Here is an 18,065-nt window from a genome sequence, read left to right as displayed (position 1 = left end):
GGTCCCTTAGCCTCTCCTCATAGGGCCTGCCCTGCTGTCCCCTGATCATGTGAGTGGCCCTCCTCTGGACCCTCTCCATGCTGTCCACATCCCCCTTGAAGTGCGGTGCCCAGAACTGGAGGTAGTACTCCAACTGCGGCCTGACTAATGTTGCATAGAGGGAGAGGATCACCTCCTTGGACCTGCTCATGATGGATGCATGACAAGGTGTGGTTGGCCTTCCTGACTGCCTCCCCACACTGTTGGCCCATGTTCATTTTGGCATCAATAATGACTCCAAGATCTTTTTCTGCCTCTGCACTGATGAGAAGGGAGTTCCCCAGCCTGAAGGTATGCTGCTGGCTCTTCCTCCCCAGGTGCAGCTCCTTGCACTCGTCAGTGTTGAAACTCATCCTGTTCTCATCCGCCCACCCCTGTAACCTGTCTAGGTCCGATTGCAGCCTATTCCTCCCATCTAGCATGCCCATATTCCCCCACATCTTAGTGTCATCAGCAAATTTGAAAAAAGGTGCTTTTTACCCCCTCATCCATGTCACCAATGAAGATGTCGAACAGTGCGGGCCTGAGGACCAAGCCCTGAAGAACCCCACTGCCCACATCCCTCCAAGTCGAAAATGACCCATCCTCCACCACTCTCTGGGTGCGGCCCTCCACCCAATTAGTGACCCATCTAACTGTGTAGGAGTCGATGCCACAGTCCTGTAGTTTTTTAATGAGAACAGGGTGAGAGACAGTGTCGAAGGCCTTCCGGAAGTCCAGGAAGACTATGTTCACTGCTACCTCTGCATCTAAGGATTTTGTGACCTGGTCACTGAAGGCCACAAGGTTGGTCTGACAGGACCTACCTCTAATGAACCCGTGTTGGTTGTCCCTAAGCATAATCTCCCCTGCTGGCCCCTTGTGGACATGAGCCAGGATAATTCTCCCAAAAAGCTTCCCCAGAATCAAGGTAAGACTAACTGGCCTATAGTTTCCGGGGTCCTCCTTCCTCCCTTTTTTGAAAATGGGAACCACATTGGCCCTTTTCCAGTTCTCCGGCACCGCACCAGAGCACCACGAGTGCTCATAAAGTTGTGCCAGGGTCCCACAATGACCTCAGCTAATTCCCTCAGCACTCTGGGGTAGAGATCGTCTGGACCAGCTGTTTTAAACCACAGAAAAATAACAGAGCAGTTTTTCCTGTTGTAATGAACTCAGAAAGTCCATAACTATGGATTTCTATTTTAAATCTCTGGGTTTCTCTTGTGAATTATGTCTGCAAACCTAACAGTGCTCACATCAGGTGGCACCCCACTTCACCCTTGAGAGGCTCACAAGCCACCCTGGTTGAAACTTACTGCCTTAAGTATTTCATATTCCTGTAGGAAGGATCAAACTAGAACCCAGCTTCAACCCTGCTGAAGTCAGGGTGAGCTCAGCTAAGAAATTTACAGACTTTCAAGGCCAGAAATTAATACTAGGATTATTTTGCTTGACCACCTGCATTAATTCAGGATTATTCTCCCCATTCTGTTGCAATCACTATGAACTCAGTCAGTTGGAGAGGAATTTATGTAAAACATCTATTTCTATTAGAAAACTTCTGGCTAGACACTGGCCTCTCCCCTCTCCCAGAAAGCTCTCCTGGAAATGAGTCCTCACCTCATGCCTATCAGAGGGTGGGGAAAGACAGTATGGCTGTTTTCCCAGACACCAACAACAAGCTCTGTGTATCCTAGTATTTTCACTATGTCCAGTAATGTTTTATAAGACTGTCCATGCCTCTAGTCATAGTTACTGCCATTCTTTCCTACTGTGACTACATTGTTTGGTTTGGCTGATGGATATCAAATGCAACAGTCACATAACACTGACTAATATGTTGGCACATAACAGTTTGAATGTTATTGGCAACTGGGTACCTGGTGGCACGACAAGGTGCTGAGATCCATTTTTAACTCACCAGCAAAAATACCACACTGAATACAGCAGAAATGCTAAAAAGGAAAGCTTCCCAGCTCCAGCCTCCAGAGAGCAATGTATTTTACAGCAGCAAGACTAGCTTTACTGCCAGAAGGCTAGAAACTATTTTTTCAATAAAAGCTGAGACCCCAAAGAACAGAATGAATTGTGTATGACAACCAGTGCAGAATGCAACAGCTGCCCTGTGCTGGACTGGACACCATGGACACATAACTGCTCTGATCACATCTCTCTGCTGACTTCCTTTTGGTTGAGATGGCACAACTTCAGAGGGTCGGTGATCATTCATAGTGCCCAGGTTCCATCTAGATATTTCCACAGCCCCGTTATCAGAGAACAAAAGCACCTGACTGATGTTAACAAATTCATCTTCTAAACATCCTTGTGAGGAAGGAAGGCATTTACATCTCAGCTTACGAGGGAGGGGCTGAATGCCCAGTTCAGGAAAGTACAACTGCTGCCCTGAATAAAGGTAGCTTTGAATGCATGCTTAAGGCTTGCCTGAATTAAGGGGAGAAAAAAAAAGACTTGATGAAGGTGGCTCAGGAAATCAGAAGCATAAGCAAGAATGAAAACCTGTTCTCCTCTGTCCTACAGCTCCATTTTTCCTCACAGGTATATGAGGAATTCATCCTCTTCCCCTCCAGTTACTACGGAGATGGGGGCTGAGATTCTTCAGCACTGTGGATAGGGAAATTCTCTCTTTACAAGATACTAGAACCTTTGTTCATGACCATCAGGGCCCAGTTAAGCAAATAATGTATTTTCCTACACACAACCTTTTTCCAGAAAACAGCTTCTGGAAACTGGTGTGCATTATATGTGATAAATACAGTGAGAGCAATGTCTGCCACTTACCAGGCAAAAGCAGAAGTAAATCTGCACAGAATCCACAGGAAACAGAGCAACAAGCAGGCTCAGCTCTACAGCAGCTGCTGATCAGTTACTTTCTGCAGAGAAAGATTTTTTTATTCTTCATTCTGCTTTTCCAAAACAAAGTGAGTATCTTATTCTGAGGTTTGTTGTATTTAAGAAGATATGCTATTTAATTGGACTGGATTTTGCTACTCCTGCTTTTTACCTTATCACATGTAGAATCTAACGGCACTTTTACACATGCTGTGGAGATGGGAAGGGCAGTGAGAGCTGCTTCAAGAGCTCCTGTAATTAAAGTGCTGCAGCATCTCATGTATCAGCATCCCCATGCTTCAAAATGGTGGTGGGGGTGCTTGAACTAAAGTTCATTCAATGAGCTCTAGTTCAAGTACCCCCACTGGCATTTTAAAGCACAGTGTTGCTGATACACAAGACATGGGAGGCTGCTGGAGCGTGGTCATTGCCATGGTCCAGCAGACTTAATTAATCAAGTCTGCTTCAACACACTGTAAATACAGTGCATCAGAGCAGCCTCCATGCTCATGTACAAACACCCAAAAGTCATTTGTTTGCCTTTGTTAAGTCAAACCCTGGTTGCATTATTTTCCCCTTCACTGTAACCTCTGTTCCTCCTAATTCCATCCCACCATTTTCTACTAATTCGGTCCTCCCCACTAACTCCCCCACCAACATCACCTCCCTTTCTTCCCTCACCATTTGACCTCATCTTCCCCCCTTTCTCTCAGTCTGTTCATTTAGTCACTTGCCTGCCAGATCTCAGTTTTCAGGTGTATAATTAAGGGATGGGGAGGGAGGCTTGCAAAGTAAGCCTGGTTCTGTTGAAGGACTGGCAAAGCAGGAACAAGACGAAGAAAACACACAACTGTCCTGTGCAAATGACTGAAAGTAGGGACAGCAAGAACATGTCTACAACTAGCTCCAAGCCATTTGTGAGGCTGCTGCTATGAAATAAGCTGCCCCCACCTGCTCCTGCTCCACATGCTCCAAATATCAAAAGGCAGCTGTGAGGATATTCAAGATGCATCGCATACCTCTTAACAGGGAGTAGCATAAAGCCACTATAGACACACTCCCAAATGTGCTGAGCATTGAAAGAGAAAAACCAGGAAACTACCCCAGCAACTGATCAGCTTGGGAGATGCCTACAGATGTAGGCCTTGGGCTTGAACCCAAATGCATCTCCCCCACCAGCACTGGCAATGCGTAGGGAGTGCACATGCACCCCCTGGAATTAACCATGCCCCCCGAGATTGGCTGCTGCCGATGGTCACTGCTTGCCACCCCCTCCCCCGCCACTGAGACCACTACGACTGCCTGCAGACTGTTCCTGCTTGGCCCGCCCTCACCACCAACATCACTGTGGCCACCTGCTGGCAGTCCCTGCTTGGCCCTCACTGCCGACGTCATGGCAGCCACCTGCGGGTGGTCCCTGATTGCCTCCACCACCGACACCACCGCTGCTGCCTGTGGGCAGTCTCTGTGCCCCACCCCCAGCCTCAGGAGGCACAAGGCATTCATGCCCACCAGTACCCTGCAACATTACTTCTCCATCTGTTCACAGCATTAGTTGACACAAGCAGGCCTTACATATGCAGGAGGGTCAGCACATCCAGGTTTGTATGGCAACCTTTATGCCCTCCTGTAGCTATATAAAGGCAGCCATAAACTGGTCAGAAATGCACAGGCCTCAAAACCTCCACTAGCACAGTCCCATCAGTTTCATTAGGGTTACACTGACAGAGAACCTGAGCCACATGGGAAGGAGTGGCTGGTTTCATAGATTCATAGATGTTCGGGTTGGCAGGGACCTTAGCAGATCATCGAGTCCCACCCCAGCCAGGTGCATATCTAGCCTCCTCTTAAAGACCTCCAAGGTAGGGGAGAACACCACCTCCCTTGGAAGCCTTTTCCAGATTCTGGCAACCCTAACCATGAAGAAGTTCTTTCTGATGTCCAACTTAAACCTACTCTTCATCAGCTTGTGGATGTTGTTCCTAGTTACTCCAAGGGATGCCCTGGTAAACAGAGCATCTCATATCCCTTGCTCCCCTCCCACCACCACCCCCGCCCCAATGAATTTGTTTGTAGCCACAAAATCACCTCTCAGCCTTCTCTTGTGGAGGCTGAAGAGATTCAGGTCCCTCAGTCTCTCCTCATAGGGCTTTGCCTACAGGCCCCTAACCATTGGAGTGGCCCTCCTCTGAACCCTCTTGAGGTTGTCCACATCCTTCTTGAAGTGTGGCTCCCAAAACTAGACATAGTAGTCCAACTGCAGTCTGACCAATGCTGCATAGAGGGGAAGTAACACCTCCCTGGACCTGTTTGTCATGCACCTGCTAATTCATGATAAAATGCGATTAGCTTTACTGACCACTTTCTCATACTGACAACTCATGTTCATCTTGGTGTCAACAATTGCTTCAAGATTCCTTTCCGCTGCTGTGCTGCTGAGAAGGTCCTCTCCTAGCCTATAAGCATGCTGGTGATTCCTTCTTCCTAGGTGCAGCACCTTACACTTGTTCTTGTTGAACTGCATCATGTTCTGTTCCACCCACTTTTCCAACCTGTCCAGATCTGCCTGGATTGGTTCCCTACCATCTTTGTTCATCTCCAATCTGGTTGCCTTTAGAATGAAATAGGACAATTGCAGAATGTCCCAGGGGGACACAAACGTAGGCACTGGAGCACCCTCCCATGGCAGGACCCAAGGCAGGGCTGACCCGCCTGAAGAAAGCCCTGAGAAGAGGGCACACTTACCATTCACAGGAGAAGTGAAGCCATGCCAAGAAGGCCCACCGGCGCAGTTCATCAGCTGCTTTGTTGCTGGCTGGGAACGGCACCAGTGGATGACATCAGCAAAAACCTCTGCCCGGCTGATTCAAAAGCCGGTGGCAGGGAAATAGAAGTGGAGGCAGCAACACTAGAGCCAGAAGGTGAAGCTGCTCCCTGGGCTGCATCTTGGCAGTGTTGGCAGCTCAGCAGGGGGCCAGACAGGGACCCACAGGAGGGTTCCCAGCTCCATCAAAGGAATTACCCATCTGGCTCAGCAGGGTAGCCAGGCCAAGGAGGATGGCATCAAGGGATTCCAAGGACCACAGATGCCAGATCCATGAGTGGACTAGGCTGAGGCCTGCACCCCAACTATTCAGAGGGAGAGCAGATGCAGAGATGAGGACAGTCCCACACCCCACAGTCATTCAGGGTACAGGGGCATCAAGGGAAGGGCAAGGAAGAAAGACAGCAGACAAGAACATCAAAGGGACAGGCTGACGACCCATCATCCGGCAGCCCTGAGGGCTGGCGTATGGCTGGGGTGTTGGGAAGGTGGAGCCCCAAGAATGCCCGCAAAGGGCAGCACCCAGTCTGCAAGAATCCACAAGGGGAGCCCCACCACTGAAGAAAAGAAGATCAAGTCATGTCAGGCAAGTGTCAGGGCCTCCCTCGGGGGTGAACGCGACTCAATGCACAGGTCCCGGGGACACAACCCGCGTCCAGAACCAGGTGTGTGTTCTAAGGTCACTAGACAGTGCCTATACGAGACCAGGCCGGTACATAGAGTCAGAGAATCCAAGCAGTGACTAGTATAAGTGGACTTGAACATGGAACCAGAATGGCAGCTTTTATGAGCTTTACACACACACAAAAAATGCCTTTATAAAAGCTTAAAAGCAAGCAGGCATAAGACCCTGAGAAACAGGGAGGCTGTTAATGGTCTTTTGAAAGTAATTCCTTTCAACCATAAAACCAAGACTTGATGAAAAAGATAAGCCAGGGGATGTGGCTGCTTGATAGAGTATTAAATGCTTCAAGTGGCAGCCATAGAAGCTTACAAGTCAGCAGGAATTCAGGGAATTAGCAACGCCTTCAGCTGACATGGGGAGCTGCTGCACAAAGAGCTGCACAAGGAAGTGTTGATATAAAATTAATTAATGGGGGACCTAAGGACTGGAAACAGCTTCACCGATGGATTTGAGGCTCCTGCCCAAGTACTGTGCTACTACAGCAGTCTTGGAAGGGGAGGAGGACAGGAAGCACTAAAAAGCCCAGCACCTAACTCCTCTGTAACTGTAATGAACCAGGCAGTGGAGACTGCCATGGTGACAGATGTGTAGAAAAGATGGGGGAAGGCTCCCTGGTGTGTCAGGTATTCATCTCATCAACAGGCACTTACAGACTGTAAATCCTTGGATAGAAGAATAATTATTTTGTTCCATGCTTATACCACACCTAGTGTAACATGGCCCTGGTCCATGACAAGGTTCTGAGGTGCTACAATCATAATACAGTGGTAATAACAACAATAATAATAGAGAGAAGATCATGACTTTAGGGAAGCCCTAACTCCAAGGCCACCATTCCCAGAATGGAACATTTCTGCTCCTGCTGCTGCTGGCATATAACACCCAGGACATCTGCCCAGTGTTTTTGGAGAAGAAGGCAGGAAGATCCTTGGCTTGACTTATTTTTTGCTGCTCCCCTACCCACCGACCTGTTCTCTGGGAAAAAAGCAGATACCCTCTGGGGGGAGCTGGAGGGGGAGAAGGGGTTGCATGAGCACTTTATACACCCCAGCAGCTCTCTGCCCAGATTTGCTGTCTAAATCACAGTCTCCCCTAGAAAGCATTTACTTTATATTGATATAATATTTTTTCCATTCCTATAATCTGACAGATGAAAGAAATGCTTCCTCTCTAACACTAACTACCATTTTTGCAGTGTGTTCCCAGCAACAAAACCAATGTGAAAATGCTCTTAGTCACAGGTAATTTAATGGACCAATCATTAAAACATAACTTATGACAAATGATTTTTCAAAATTCAAACGTTCCCTGGCAAAACTAATGTTCTAGTTCATTGCAGTCCCTACTAGGAGGATGCTATTTGGTTGCACAGTCTGTTATATTCCAGAACATGAAAGGTCAGGCTTAAATGGGATTTTTCAATATAAAAGTCACCTACATGAATGACACACAGTACCACCAAAAGGCATTTCTACAGCAGAAACCAGGATTACTGATTCACCATTTACTTCTGTTTATCTCCCAAATAAAGAGGAGGAAAATATTTCACTCTCATGAAAGTTGATCTTAAGAACGTCTTTAAAGCTTTGCCCTCTGCTAGGGAAGTCTGGTTAATCCAAGAAGGAGCAAGCCACCTCTGAGTGTTAGGGGCAGACTTAGACAATGAAAACTGAAGCTGGACTTAGATTTGAAATATCCCAAAATCTAGAATGGCCAGAGGTTTGATTCCATTTCTGTCTTCTCAATGCCTTCCATTGCTTTATCCTTTTCCTTTGTTTCAGTAACCCTTTAGGTAAAAATGTACACATGTTCCTGATCCAGCACACCAGAACCAATCCCACCCCTAACTACTATACACTTTGACCTAGCCCCTGACCCAGATCCACATCCATCTCCAAACAGCATGAGTTTAGGCCCCTTTCTAGGCAAGAAACAGGGATACATTTCTTGCTGGGAAAAAAAAATCCTGATCATTCTGAAATGGCCCTGAGAATGAATGCATTACGGACACAAATCTTGACCCAAATACATCTGAGTGGCAAGATCCAGGCAGGTTCCTGCTGTGAGCTATTGCTTCTGCACTATAATGGGCTGCTGTATCAAAGAACCTGTGTAACATCCTAATGCAGTACTCAGTGCTGCACCAAGAGGCCAGTCATGTAGAACGAAATAATGAAACACGTCAAGTCCAATTGTATAATACCGCAGAAGGAAAAGTAAACTCAAAGGTTAATGAACTGCCCCAACACGTTTTTGATCTTGGTTCTTTTCTCCATTCAATAGGGGGTCTCATCCCTTTTGCAAACTGTCTCCTTAAAGTTTAATTGCAATCTTTCCACCATGCAGTTTAGATTTCTTTCCACCCTTGAGATTTTTGCTGCAGGACTAAAGAAATGTTGAATGCAGTCTCTTGTTATAGTTAAAAAGAGGATCAAGATACAAGAGTCAGGCTAAGGGGAGAAGGGTTTTGAAGGAAAGAGAGATGAGAAGGCTCCCATGTACTTTCAGGACCCTGTGTCCTGTCCTGGTTTATTGCAGAAGATCCAGAAGAAAGGGAAAGTCCTTTTGAATATGGGGAAGCAGCAAAAAGGAGCAACACAGGGAGCAGCAGGCATGGAAGAAGCACCATTATCCTACAGATGGCTACAGCTAGAGTAAAATGGAATAAGACAGCTGGGGAAAAAATTATTTGAAAATAAAAGGAACATTAAAAACAAAGGTTTAAAGTGTATGTGTGTGGTGGGGAGGCATATTTTTCTCCAAAAGGCCAGCCATTTGGGGAATGAGCAGGGTTAAAGAGCCTCATTCATCTTCCCTTTTACAACTCTGCTGACTCAGAACCTGGTCAAACAAGTTTAATCTTTTGAGCAACAACAAAGAGAAGCAGGAAGAGAATGAAAAGCAGCCAACTCCAAGTACATGAGAGAGAGAGAAAGAGAAAGCAGAGAGAGAAAGAGAAAGTGAAAAAACAAAAACTTTCCTTTTACAGCTTTCAATGGCTGCTTGACCACTGAAATCTAGTTTTATGAATTTGCAAAAACAATGTGAAAGAAGTCCCAATTCCAGGAAAATATTAATTACTATCCGAATCCTCGTCATGAATGACGGATTTAAAATAACAAAGGAGCCTTTACATGGCCTGCACCACCAGCCACCGCCTCCAGAACCTCCCCTACTCGCCTCCACCTCCTCCCCTGAGCAGTGGGGCTTCCTCCCACCTCCCTGCCTCCCCTCCCCTCCCTACTTCCCTCTGTCCCACCACCTCTCCCTCCCTGCTGGCTGTTGGGTGCCTGTACACTTGACTCTGCCTGCCTCCGCCTCCTGCCCGCCTCTGCTTTCTCCACTGAGCAGCAGGGCTTCCACCCACCTTCCCCCCCTCCCCGCTGGCTGTTGGATGGGTGCACACACCCCTCTGTCCCTGCCCACCTCTGCCTCCTCCCCAGCTGGGCCTGAGCAACCAATTGCTGCCCGCCCTCTCGGCAGCACATGCACAGTTAACCAAAAGCATTACAGACAGACAGACAGATAGACAGACAGACAGACAAATCCCTTTATTATACTAGAATTATTACAGCAGAAGAACCTAGATTTGCCAACTGAGATCAGAGCTGCTCTGTGCTAGGTGCTCTGCACAGAGAGACCCCGGCTGAAGACCTTCCGTGAGCACTAAGAAATGGTGAAAGATAAAACAGCAATGGAAAGACATGAGCATGAACAACACATGTCCCCGGAGGCTGGGGGGCTACGGTGACCGCCCACGGGTGGTGGCTGTGGCAGCGTTGGGGGCATGGCAGCAGCGAGCATGGACTGCCCACAGGTGGCCATGGTGATGTCAGGGGTGAGGGTGGGCCAAGTGGGGACTCCCCACAGGCAGCTGTGGTGGTGTTGGCAGCCGAGTGCAGACCATCTGCAGGTAGCCGCGGCAGTGTTGGCGGTGAGGGGGGACCAAGCAGGGACCACAAGCAGGCAGCCGCACCAGTGTCGGCAGCAAGCGGGAGTGGTGAGTGGCAGGAGGCAAGCGGGCACTGCCTGCAGCCGTCATCCATGCTGTCAGCGATGGCAAGCGGTGAGTGGGTACTGCCCGCAGCCGGTGGTGGCCACATCATTAATGCGGGGGGCCATGACTGCCCACAGAAGCTGGCAGCAGCTTCAGCAGCAGCCAGTCTTACGGGGTGCACGTGTCTCCCTGTATCCCCCCCTACGTCTCCTATAGACATGAGGTGTGTGACCTTGAACAAACCAGCCAGTAAGAACTGGGAATAGAGCTCAGACCTCCCAACTTGCAGTGCAGTACCTTGCCCATTGCATATTGTGTTGCCTCTCTAGATATCAGCCACCTATGCTGCTACACAAGGCCTCATCCTTTCAGGGTCCCAACCTGTTTGCATTTACAAAGTCTTCTGCTCCCTGTTACTATCCCTACCAGTACACATCTTGCAACACAAACCAGGGGTTGTGATCCACTTGTACCTTCAGCTAAAACTACCCCAATTACTCTAGACCAGGAGGAATTCCCTAGAGATGTACAGAAACACCCTTTGTCACTTCTGAAGAACACTAGCATGTGAATATTGCTGTCAAGCTCTAATCTAAGAGCTGGTCTGCTCATTACCGGCACAGTCCTATAAGAAGAGTAGCTATCATTTACTATAAAAGTACTTGAGTTAAAAAATGTACTGTACAGAATAATCCTACACTGACGGGAGGATGAACAATAGGTCTTGTCTATCCTTAATTTCTATGATTCCTGATCATGCTGAGTGTGATGTCTCCTCATTTATAATGTAGGAGTTAAGGCTGGGGCAACAATTATTTTCAGGATCCTATAATCTCAACTGTAAAATTTCACCCCAGGCTGCAAATGAAAGAGCTAAATCCTTCACTTGGGCATGAGCTAAAGACCCAAAGCAGTTCTACTGCAAGTGAGTTACACCAATATAAATGCACATTAGACTCCCTTCTTAAGATTTTTTTTCCTTTCTGATCTGGATACAAAAATAAGTTCTGAACTGAAATATGAATTGAAATATGAATTTTTCATCTTCTATTTCTGGTCCAGTATGTAACAACAGACCTCCCATACTTCAGACAAAAAACATCTATTTTCACCCACCTCCTGTGCTCTGAAGATATGTTTACTAAAAATATACCCCTCCAGTATCATCATCAGCGGATTGTGCCACCCTGTGATGCATACACTGGTAAAAAAAAAAAAAAAAAAGGGCTTGAGCCCACAATATCCAAAATCCATAAATGGCTGCTGAATGTCTGATGATCAGCTCTAGAAAATGAATAAATGAACAAAACCTAACCTGGCAGCAGCATACGGTATCAATACAACTATAAAATATGGAACCCCAAACTATTAAAGGGCTCTAGTACAACAGCATTGCATAAACTAAAGAGATGATGCACACTAATCAGCACAACTTAACAGCAGCACTCATACTATTTCTTGCAGCCAGTTTGCACTTTTTCAACAATATTTGAACGTATTGAGATATGCAATTGCATCAAAGCCTAGCTTTTTAGGAAGACACATTGGCCACATCCAGACAAGCATGGACATTTGTTTCCCAGGGGACAAGTAGCAGTGGCACACCTTGTGCCACTGCAACTTGTCCCCATAGAATGCCCATGCCATGTGTACTCTGGTGTGTGGCAGATTACCCCAGGTGGGGTAGGGGAGGCTGACGCCAACAACTGTGATGACCCCAGCAGCCTTACCTGGGGGTCCTGGGGGAGCTGCAGTTATGGCATTCCTGCAGCTAAGAGCCTGGCTGGCAGCTGGAGTGTGGCTCCAGCTGGCCAGACTCCAGTTTTGGGCAGTGCACACTGCCACCATGTGCATCACCCCGCTTTTAACTTGCATTTTTGGCACCTATATAATGGCCACTTCCAGATAAGTTTGTGGCACCATGTACCACACGTCCGTGCTTGTCTGGGCGTGGCCATTGATTTCAGCTGAGTTGTTGGCAGGGAGGCTTCTAAGCTCTGAAGTGCACTCTAGTCACTGCAAAGATACCATATTTCACCAAGCAGCCCTAGCTCCATGTATGCTTGCTCCAAAACAGGAAGCAATATAATTATATTAGTGCCGTGCTGTGAATAGGCTAATAAATTCTGCCTCTTGAAGCCACATCACGCAAAGTTACATAGCTTCTTGTTCGAGAGCCAGAATGCACAGACCTGGTGCAAAGTTTCACCACATGACACTGCATATAGACATCTTCTGAGAGACAGGGCAGAACTGAAACCTGACTTTTCCATCCAATGCCAGGTATTTTAATCTTTTTTTTGCAAAAACAGTCTTCAGACATTTCCTCCCTTTGAAAACAGAACAAAGACAAATTCTGAAACCTTGAAAGCTGTCAAAGAATGGAAATGCCTTTCTACCTGGCTCTAATGGTAATAATTTACACCTATGGCCTGATTCTCCCAATCTTTGTAGTCCTCTAGATCAGAAGAAACACCAGGTATCTCTTTGGCGTGAGCAAGAGTAGAATCAGCTGCCAGGGGTGCAAAATTTACTAATTAATCAGCTCTTCCATAGAGATGTAGAATAGCATGGTAGATCTTAGGGCAGCTGCAAATAAGCTGGGCATTCATAGAGGATTAGTCAACCAGCATTTTCTCCTTAGTCCTACCATCCCCCCACAGGACAGCTCCATCTGGAGTTATCGTGCCAGTGGCTCCTCTTCATGCCTAGCTCTGACAGTAGAGAGCAAGAACCTGCATAAATTAGGGCTGACAGCATTCACTCCTTTAGGTCTGCCATTGGAAAGTGCTTCAGATTCAAGGTGCAGGGAAATATTTTCATGGTTGGATTCTTTTTTTGTTTTTTGTTTTTTTATTTTTTGATGGGAGCATTCTCCAGCAGTGTCTACAACTTTGGCACTGCAACCATCTGTTAATGAATGAGAAAATGACACAAATTCAAAACCTGAGTGACACTGATCAATCTATTATCATTGTCCAAGCTGAATGCAGGACAGGGGACATAAAGGAGGTAACAGGTGAACGATCTGAGGTTTTTCCTCTGGTAGTAATATTTTAAGGTGTTGTAACAGGTTGAAGAATAATTAATTAAAAAGTAATTAGTATCTATTTGTGATAATACCCATGTTGTTCACCCTCGCAAGTGAAGATGACTACATCCAGTGAGGGGGATGGGGAAGGAGAAGACAGAAAGAAAGCGGGAAAGAAAAGGGAGGGAGAAAAAAGAAAGGAAGAAAGCGAGCAAAAAGGAGAACAAAGAGAGAAAAGGGGGGGGGGGGGGTGGAGGCTAGGTCACATGGGTACACAGGTGACTTATAAGCCCAATCTTTGCCCTGAACAATCTGCTGCAGCAGGGGCAGGAGACTGACAAGGACTGGACATGAGAGGTCCTTGTTTTCCTGGCCATGTGCTTCCTCACTGCTTCTGCAGTGTGCCACTGCTTGAAAGCCAGTGCTTCGCTCTGGACTGATGACCTCCAAGATGAAAGGTCTTGTGCGATTTGCTCCCATGACTATGGGTCGATGCTAAAATTCTTTAGGGACATCTTTAGGATGTTCTTGTAGTGCTTATTTGGTGTGTCATGAAAGCACACTCCATTTGACAGCTCGCCATAGAAGATTCGCTCTGGCAGGCGAGTGTCAGGCACTCTTGAAAGGTGGCCAGCCCATCTTAGCTGCGCCAGTTTCAGTAGGGTGTGGATACTGGGGAGAACTGATCTTCTGAGCACCTCAGTGTCCAGAATCTTGTCCTGCCACTTGATCGTTTGTATCTTTCGCAGGCAGCACAAGTGAAAGTAGTTTAGTTTCTTGGCATGATGCTGGTAGAAGGTCCAGGTTTTGCAGGCATAAAGGAGGGTTGGGAGAATGATGGCCCTGTAAACCTTCAGTTTCATCAACATCCCAATGCCTGTGCAGTCCCAAGCCAACTTATGAAGTCTGCCAAAGGACTAACAGGCTTTTGCTAGCCTTGCATTGACTTCATCATCAATGTGAACAGTACGGGAGAGTGTGCTGCCTAGATAGGCAACCTTGTTGACCACAGACAGCTGTTGGCCTTAACTGAGATGTGTGATTCCTCTGGTATTGTGCCAGGCACAGGTTGAGACATCACTTCTGTCTTCTTTGTGTTGACAGTGAGTCCGAAGTTGTCACAGGCTGACAAGAATAGGTCCATGGACAGTTGCATGTCAGCCTGTGAGCCTAAGCATAATGCAGAGTCGTTAGTGAAGAGGAAGTCATGAAGCATGGCTGTCTGGACTTTGGAGCTTGCTCAGAGCCTGTGCAGGTTAAAGATGTGCCCGTCAAAATGGTACCTGATCCCCATACCAAGGTCATCTTGGAAAGCATCCAACAGCACGGCAGAAAATACCATGCTGAAGAGGGTAGGTGCAAGCACACACTCCTGCTTGACACCATTCGTGACCAGAAAGGGGTCAGAGCATTCACCATTTACAAGAACACATGCCATCATGCTATCGTGGAACCGTCAAACCATACTGATGAATTTTCTGGGGCATCCGTGCTTCTTCATGATTTCCCACAGGCCTTCACAGTTCACTGTGTCAAAGCCTTTTGTTAGTTTGAAAAACATGAGGAGAAGGTCAATTTTCTCTTCCTGGCACTTTTCTTGAAGCTGCCGGGCCACAAATACCATGTTGGTGGTTCCACACCCTTTGCTAAAGCGCATCCACAAACACCAAGGCTGGTTTGATGAAAATTATGAGGAAATACATTAGCTGCTGGAAGAGAAACATCTCCACAGAGTCTACCTCTATGATAAGTCCGCGTCAGCACAACACGCCTACCGCTTGATATGGAAGACCATTTATCACAAGCTGCGAGAGATGCAGGATACATGGTTAAAGAACAAAGCAGATGAGATCCAGCACTATGCTGGCTGCAACTACACAAAGAAGTTCTTCGATGCCCAGGCTGTCTACAGTCTGCTAGTCCTCGGATCCTTCCCTCTGCTGTCCACTGACAGGACCACACTGCTAACTGACAAGGCCCAGATAATACCCATAATTCAGGCAAAAAAGCAGAGCTGATCTCTTCCCCGAAGAAGTCCACCAAAGCCCTGATTCAGGATGGCACTTAAGCACTTGATTAAATTTCCCTCTCAGGCTTAAGTGATGTTTTGAATTGGGATGGACTTCAGCAGGTGATTCAGATTTTTTTCTTAAATCAGGAACAGACTAAAGCTGTGTAGACAGAGGTCAGGGAAGCAAAACAAAAACATTTTTCTACTGGAACACACCAAGATCCACTATAAAGCACATAGCAGAGGCGGGAGTTAGAGAAGCAGAGGGACATAGCAGAGGAGTTCATGGAGGTGAACTCCGTCGAAGGCCATGCAGAAGAAGGAGAAGCAGAGGATGTCCTTTGGATAAATATTTTGAGCTCAGTTCTCCTCTAGTTTACAGAAATTTGACATGGATTACAGTGACATTACTCATGATTTAAACTGATGTGAGAGGAAATTCAAGCTCATGATTTTAAACTTGACAACAGCAATTGTACCCATGTATAGAATAAAAAAAAAAAATCCTCTTTGCTTGGTACAGATCTGCTGCTAGGCTTCATAAAGTGTGGCATGTGATGTAGATTGCTACAAGTGTACATTTTTAAATACCAGATTATATGTGCACATAAAATTACTGTAGCCTAGAGCTGATCCATTGCTCTATGACATTTCATGTTGGGTTGCATCAGTCATGCCATGTTGCACTGCATCATCTAATGTAATGTGACATGACTGATGAAACCAGGCCTCATGCTTCAACACCAGGGAAGTCTGATATCCACTGTTAGAAATTATGCAGAGCAGGTGGTACACAGCTGAGAATCCTCCATGGAGCATTAAACCAAGGGTGGAATCAATACAAAAGAAGGCCAGGTTGGGTTAATTTGCCACTGGAAAGTTGCTTGCTCTGTGCTCCACACCCAACCATTTTGGACACCTTTTCTCAAAATCTGCTCAGCCTATGAACTGCTTCCCCTTGGCTTGCCTGTTCCAGCTGCAAAATTCTCAGCACCTCCTTCAATCTATAACATAGCCTCTCTCCTCCATCCTTCTTCAAGAGTAAATGGAACCAGCTGTATCTGGGCCAAACAGAGCCAGAGTGGTTCTTTGTGAAATGGTCTGGACTGTGGCAGATAATGGAGTTTAGGTTGTTCCAACTCCTAGTCATGAGTCCCTGAAGGATTTTGGTTTTAGGAGGTTTTTCCTCCTAGGCAGGACCTACACAGCTGGAGAATTCTTAGACTTCTTGAGAAGCCAAGACCAGAAGTGTAAGTTTAAGTTCTGAATCTCTACTTGGGTTAGGTTCTGAAGTTTGGATTGATTCTACCTGTAGGGAAGAAATATCAATGACTGTCTTGTAAACATTAGGATTGCCCACTCTGGCGCTACAGCATCTGACATAAAGCTATTTCACAATTTAATACAACCAGACCAGACAAGGGAATATTCCCACAGACAATTGGAAAAGGTGAGGTAAAAAAGTTTGGCAAAATTCCACTGAAATGATTCTGTGAGGGCTATAAGAATTTTGTTTCCTGATGCAAAAGTTCAAAGAATATTCCAAAGTCAAGTTCCAAAACAACTCTCAGAATAAAAGAGAAGAAATCAACCTGTGAATCTGCGAACATGTTTATAACTCTGACCATCTTGTGCTTGCATCATTCTCTATTGTATCATCTAGATTTCCACTGCCATCTTTGGGCACAGATGCTCAGTTGACTTAATTCTTTAAATTGCTGTATAGTCAATCAACACTTGTGATATTCACAGATTTGCATGTTAAACAAAATAAGCTAAACATAGATGATGCTGTTGAAATCAGTATATAAAGACTTTTCCAGACAAGCAAAAACAACGCCAAGGATCACTGTTAATACTAGCAGAAGTGGGGAAGAACAAAGAGAGCCAAATTGGCATTTAGTACTTGGAACAAATGCTACCCCTGAAAGAGCACACATGATAACATTCCAGAGAACAGCGAGATAGAATACTTATAATGAGTGAGTGTAAGACAATACTAAGTAATGATTTAGTCATATGCTGCCCCTCACACATTTTTACAAATGATTATTCCCTAACTAAATGCTTAATAGAAGAAATGCTGCCTGAACACAAGCTGTCTAATTATCCGCTCATGCTACTCTAGCTATTCCACAAAACTCCAGTGATATTAAAATGTAAAGACTGGGTGATGTGGGGTAGGGGGATGGGACACAGGTATCCTACAAAACATGCAGTTTATCTATACAACTTTTTTAAAAGCACCTAAATGACTGCAACTAAATTGGGGGGGGGGGGGGGGGAACGACTTGATCTAGAGTTCTCTCGAGAACTACCAGAGGCCACACACACCCGGGACACGGTCATCACAGGTGACTTCAATTACCCAGACATCGCTTAGGAGGAACACTTGGCTAAGTCAGATCAGTTGTGTAGCTCCCTGACCTGTATTGAAGAGCTCTATCTGACTATGAAGCACAAGGGCCAACCAGACATAATGCTCTCCTAGATTTGGTCTTGGCCAAAGGAGACTATCAGGTGCGTGACTTGAATATAGAAGGTACCGTGGGTGACAGTGACCAGTCATCACGTTCACTGTCCATCACAAGGCAGGCAAATAAACTAGCAGGGTTGAAGTTTTGGACTTCAAAAAAGCAAATTACA

Source organism: Crocodylus porosus, unplaced genomic scaffold (assembly GCF_001723895.1).
Source record: "Crocodylus porosus isolate Cpor-Errol unplaced genomic scaffold, CroPor_comp1, whole genome shotgun sequence".
Classification (NCBI taxonomy): domain Eukaryota; kingdom Metazoa; phylum Chordata; order Crocodylia; family Crocodylidae; genus Crocodylus; species Crocodylus porosus.
This window is presented reverse-complemented; position numbering follows the sequence as displayed.